The following is a 6,728-nucleotide window of genomic DNA, read 5'->3' as shown; positions in this document are numbered from 1 at the left end:
GCTTCCAGCACCTTGTTGAATCTATGCCACGAAGAATTGAGGCAGTTCTGAAGGCAAAAGGGGGTCCAACCCGTTACTTGCATGGGGTACCTAATAAAGTGGCCGGTGAGTGTACATACTTATTGTATTCATTTTGAACTGTTTCATCCTCAACTCTGTCCCTCTTGACTTTCATTCACCAAATCCTCTCCTGGATTTCCAACCTCTATACAGTGAATTTTCTCTCCTCTCCTCCTTTTGTGTCACTGTCAACATGTAATATGAATGCTGAACATAGTTTGGCATAACGTAGCATTAGGAAATTTAAAGGTTGGGATTTGTTTGTCTTTAACACCAGAGTCCAGGGATCACAGGTCAGGTCATACTTTGAAAATTGTTAAAATTGTTCACATTTTTCATATTTTACCAAAAACACAATATTTTCTTAACAACACCTATGTGGCTTGTGTTCCATATTGCAAATGCCTTTAGCCGAGATTGGAACCAAAGATTGAACCAGGCATTCAGTATGAACATATCAGGTTTATTATGAACATAAAAAATAGGAAAAATATTTTAATTTAAAATTTGTGCTCTCTGTACTCTTTTTTTCAGTCTTTCATAGCCTTGAAAATCCTTTGGTGTCACTACAGTTGCTGAACTCTTGAACTGTTGAGTAGTGAAGAAGTTTTGCTGCCTAAATTGATATTCTTATTATTTGGCTGCTACGTTCACAACCGTTTGTTCTCTCCGTCCATGTTCCTCCATCCCTAATAACACTTATTTTTGTCTGCTTCCTCCTACCAACATTCACCGTATATCTGCCAACTTTCTTCCCTCTTTCTTTTCTTTCCACCATTGTTCTTGTCCATCCTCTCCGCCCTCAATTGTAATAGGTAACCCATGAGGTTCGGCTCTAATAATCTCACGTGTGGTTTTTCTCACATTTAATCCTGTGCACAGACTGCCATCCGGTGTGTTTTAAAAAAGCTAGAAAGCCAAATCTACTCATGGGTTTAAGATTTGTGTTTTCCTTCTATGATTTTAGAAATGTCAGCTTGCTCATATTGAACAAGCTGCTCAATTGAAAGAAGTGACCATTTTGCCATGCAAATTGGACTAAAGAAATGCTGCACTCCAATGAGCTGTTCCAGCTGTTCCCAGGCCCAGTGGATCCATAACAGCTTTTTATATACAATTCCTCTTTTCCTCCAAGGTTTAGTGCAAGTGCATTTGCATGCTTTTGTCATGAGTGTAATAAGCATAATGAGCATAATTCATCATAATTGAGTGATAAGATATGGTGGCCTCCTGCTATCAGCAAAGATGGCTCTGCTAAGGATTTAATGTAAATAAGCAAGTGGAATTTTCTGAAGTATATTTTGAATATGTCTCTGATGTAGTTTGTCACTGAAACATTATTATGATAATGTGTTTTTTATTGAAACTTCCACTAAATACACATATATGCACACACAGACAAATCAAATGCATTGCCATGAAGTGTTAAAGGCCCATCAAATTGAACTGTGTTGCTCAATTAGAAGGTGACTTCTGGGAGATTTGGGAGATTTCTAAAGAAAACAGGCTTATTGCGCGCACACACATCAGACGCACACACACTCGCACACAGACACGCACGCACACACACACACACACACACACACGCACACACACACACACACACACACACACACACACAAACAGACAAACTCAGACACGCTTACATTGTACACAAGTACACAATCTGTCAGTCTTCCATTGCTTCCTCATTATTTCAAAGATGATTGGAAGTAGAAATGACATGAACACACACACACTTATAAATACACAAAATATGTTGGGCTCATAAAGATAGCATGTGTTACCCCGAGGGTCTGCCCGCAAACACACAAGTGCACACACATACGTGCACAGGGACAGGAAACCCCCACACACACACACAGGCTCTCTCTAATGCTTTACAGGAAAGGCAGATAAGAAATTAACAAAGACAGACAGTCGCATATCCAGCTGGTGCTCCTTGTGTGTGTGTGTTTGTGGGGGGGTGTAGGTGTTCTAATATATGTAAAGAAACAGGTAACATGGCTAGGAAGAGATATTTCATGTAAAATGGAAGCTTGGATGAAAATGTACAGTACTGCATGTAGGAATCCTGATAGATAGATAGATGGATGGACATATAAACAGAAGTGTCGGTCAAAGGTGTGATCCCTGGTGACAGCCAGTCGGCCCCTTTCAGACTGTCCTTGAGTGTGATGCTGATGCCTTTAATGACCGTGTGCTTTCTTGGGAAAATGCATGCGGTAGCTGATATAAAATTCCTACAAGACCCAACACCAGATCCGAACTGAAACAACATAAATAATGCAGACCAGAAAGACATAGAAAAGGCTGTTGATTATAGTCGTCAAAGGCGGCTGTGCTCATAACAAAAGCTCCACAGACCAAATTATGTAAATGTCATGGCAACCTAAGATTAACTTGAACTAAATAAATTGAATGCCAATCCTTTCACTTTGCCTTTGATTCATAGCTATTTCAGTAATTTGGTAACCAGTGTCTTAACAACCTTTCTGGTTGCTCATTCTAGTGAAGGAAAAAAAGTTGAAAGAGGTAAAACACATTTGTTGTTTTGTTCATCTTAAAGCCAACAAATGGCTTCAATTACAATTAATATAAATGTTGAGCCTCAATAGTTATGCTCCTAAATATCAAAAGTTTAATTTAAGGGTCACAACTAGTGCTGTCAAACGATTCAAATATTTAATCGCGATTAATTATATTAATGTCATAGTTAACTTGCAATTAATCACGATTGCAATTAATCTCACATTTTTATCTTCTAAATGTCACTTGATTTCTTTTTGTCCCATTATTTTTTCTCATTTTAATGCTCTAATCAACATTGAAAAGTGGAACGGCTTGCTTTGTGCAAATTTTTTTTTATTGAAAACAACATCGGCATACAGCCTAATATAGTGTTCAGTTTCACGCGTAACATACTCACTTGGAGCAAAAAATCTGTCACACAATGTAACACTGTCCATCAATAAAAGGGTGAAACAAATAGTACGAGGGGGCGGAGAACTGGCATCGGCTGTGCGCATGGCCATCAAGTGGTATTTCAGACTGGACGTGCTGCAGTGATCGCTCAGTTCCCAACAACAAAACACACAGATCCCTTTGGTCTTGTCAATAGAACCATTTGGCAACTTTCAAAAAGTAAACTTTCCATTCAGAATCTTACTGGCATTCATTTTGTCATCTCGCACTCGCCGTCCACTCAAGACGTAACGTTACTACTCTTTGACAAGCTCGCAAGCCCAAACAAGTGTGTGTGGCGGGCCTATTGTTTTGTTTCCGGTCTAGATAGATCTGGTGTGGTGTTGTAGTTTTTCTAACGTTACTAGTTGTTGCAACAGCATGTGAAAAAAAACTACAAAGCGTGCTAGCCCGAAAATAACGTTAATCTCGTGATAAATGAAATGACACCTTTTAAATGGGTTTGCGTTAACACCATTAATAACACGTTTAATCGACAGCATTAGTTACGAGTCTTTTACAGGTTATTTGTGTATAGCATTATAATGTCTTCATAGAGTGTTCCAAAAAACGTATTTTTCAGCTAACACATGACTTGAAAACACCTTTTGGAATGCTTGTTCATAATGAATGTCGGAGTAAAGACCGCATACTCTTTTGGACTATTTAACTGAATACAATCTAGATTGAGAAGTTCTCATTCATCAGTAACTTTATATTGTATAATCACCTCAGTTAGGCTAATGATAACTGTGTTCCTAATGAATAGCCACAGGTGTATGCACACTGTTGGACAAAAATGATGTACCCGCAGTGGTAATCTTTGTTCATGAATATGATATAACGCGTTGATGAATGGCATCACTTATGTTGTGCTATCCCAGTTGAAAATGTTTAGAATAGGATTTGTAAAACATCATTGTAATTTAACTCAACTTTGATTGAGATCCATCATTACACAATTGAACAAGCCTTCGTTTTCTTTATCTGTTGTAGTTGGACAGGTTTACAGATGCTACTGCATAATACTGTATGGTTTCATGCTCTGCTTGTTATATATTATTTTACTCAAAACGTTTTGTTTTCGCAATGATGTGATGGATATCAGATTGACATTGTTTTGTTGCTATGGTGACCATATAAACAGTAAAATCATTTGAGCTGTTTGCACAGTACAGCGCTTAGCAATGCAACATAGACACAGACAAAGATAAAATATGTGCCAAAAACAAAATGTTTTAGATCCAAATAAAATGCCTAAAACCAGTTAATTTTTTTCTAACAAACATGTTTAAATGTACTTTGATGATTTTTTTGTAACTCCCTCATTACTAATATAGTATGTTTATCTTAAAATATTCATAAAAACATGCGGCCATTTCTAACAAAAATAAATGTTAGACATGGTTTGTGTGAGTGTAGGTGTAAGAAAACATCTCAGTTAAGTGCATGCAGTTCATGCATTAGTTACATGGTAACACTTTGGCTTAAGGGACAGCTACAGTGGTTAATTTCAATTCCAATAATTATTCTTGTTTGTGAAAAAAGGCCAAATATTCAAATATGTATTTCGTAGTAGTTAAAAAAACGGGTCCCTAAACCAACAGCCAACTGCACAACAGACAGATACAGAAGAGACACACGCATGAAGGTTTAATTAGACAGTATTCTTGACAAATGGATACTCCGTGAAGTCCAACTTTTCACCAATTTTTATAACTGTTAATTTTGGAATAAAGATTTATGTTGTAGACATTTAACAATTGTTATATAACAAAACATTTTAATTTAGTCTTTTCCACAATAAAAAATAAAAGTATATCTGACATTTCAGGAGAGATAAACACAGAGCAACAAAGGAAGTTTTTGTGTTTAGACCTAGCAAGTGATGACAGGTATGCCCATGTTCCCCAAACCCACGGAAACATGGCTGTCAGCAGACATCACACACACACACCTCTCTCTCTAAACACACACACAATCTCACTAGCACCTTGTGCTGTTGTGCTAATGAGGATAGTCTTATTGTTTTATGGTGCTATGCAGTTAATTCCCCGTCCCTTGATGGGTTTCTTTTCTTTTATTATGGCATTTCATGGCATGACCCAATCTTTGCATGCAAAAAAAGTATCTGGATTATTTTTGTGTCAATCATCTAGTTGTGTTTGCCTGCGTGTGCATCCTCGGCTTCTCCTGCTGTCTTATTGGCTAGGAGTCTCAGAGCTCTGCATGTAATGCATTTCCTTCCTAAGTGATGATGCATTTCCTGTCTGAATCTTGCACCTTGGGAGCCCTTTTGTACTGTTGTTTATTCTGTCTATGTATGTGTGTGTCTTTCTGTGCACAAGATGCCTTTCTGTTGTTTGTGTGCACATGCATGTGTCTGCTCCATTCCCAGAGAAGACTCATTTCCCCAGCAGGGCCTGTCAGGCTGTTTCTGGGCGCACTCAGTTCACAGCTGGAGGCTACTGCTGTCACCTGCTTACCTAACATCTCTCCTCTCCTCTCCTCCTCTCCTCTCCTCCATCATAACATTAGTGCTATTGAACTATGTATCCCCATATGATGCTCATTGGACTCAATGATTCATTTTGATGCAACATTTTACAAAATAAGTAAAAGTGAAAGGGAACATTTTTTTTATAGCTGACAATAAAATTACTCCAAAGAGACTGTGCAGCCAAACGATTACACTAAGAGTCTAAAAGTCCTATTTTTACACCAGTATTTAGCACAAGTCTTCACTGAAATTGCTGTTTTCTAATGCTTTCATGCTTGGGTGGCCACCAGCATGCCCAAAAAGGAGGACATCTCGGCAGGGCAGGCAGGGGCAGTAACTAACACAGCTACAGTCACAGTTAATGTTTATATACACCTATATAGCATATGCACTAGGGGTGTTCCAAAAAAATTGATCGTATTCGAATCGTGATTCAAGCACTACTGATTCAGTTTTTAATTTTATGTCCACAGCAATCGCATGATAGATAGATAGATAGACAGATAGATAGATAGATACTTTATTGATCCCCAAGGGGAAACTCAAGGTCCAAGTACCTTACAGACATCACACACATACTGTACATCATAACAGGAAGTTCAAATAACAAATAACAAACAAATCCACATGAATAATATGGATATGTGTGTGTACATATACATACATACATATACATGCATAGTACATACATACACTGCAAAAGTAACTACATTTACATACTGTGAATTGTTTTTGATTCAAGAACCATTTTTGAATGAAAATGGATATTGAATCGAATCGTGAGCTGTAAAATCGGAATCGAATCGTGAGATTTTCTGAATCGTACACCCCTTATATACACACACACATATACTATAAAATAACTCAAAGGCACCAATCTGGCCTCTGCTCGAAACCCAAACAGCCTAGAATAGAATTAAACTTTAAAATTACAAGGAGGAGCAAATTTCAGCAAATAGGATGGGAAAATATATTAATAAAAAAAATAAAGTTATTGATATGTACTAACACATTTTTGCCTGATGTGCAGGAAAGGGAAGTTTGCATTCATAGACAACCCAAGAGGTGATGGCACACAGGTCTTAGACAAAGCTCAGCAGGAAGTTGCAGTGGACAACAGTAAATGTTTTGATCTTTGACACTGACTGTCTGTTTCCACCACACTACAACTCTCCCCTTCTCTCTCTGTCTCTCTCTCTCTCTC

Source organism: Etheostoma cragini, chromosome 14 (assembly GCF_013103735.1).
Source record: "Etheostoma cragini isolate CJK2018 chromosome 14, CSU_Ecrag_1.0, whole genome shotgun sequence".
NCBI lineage: Eukaryota > Metazoa > Chordata > Actinopteri > Perciformes > Percidae > Etheostoma > Etheostoma cragini.
This window is presented reverse-complemented; position numbering follows the sequence as displayed.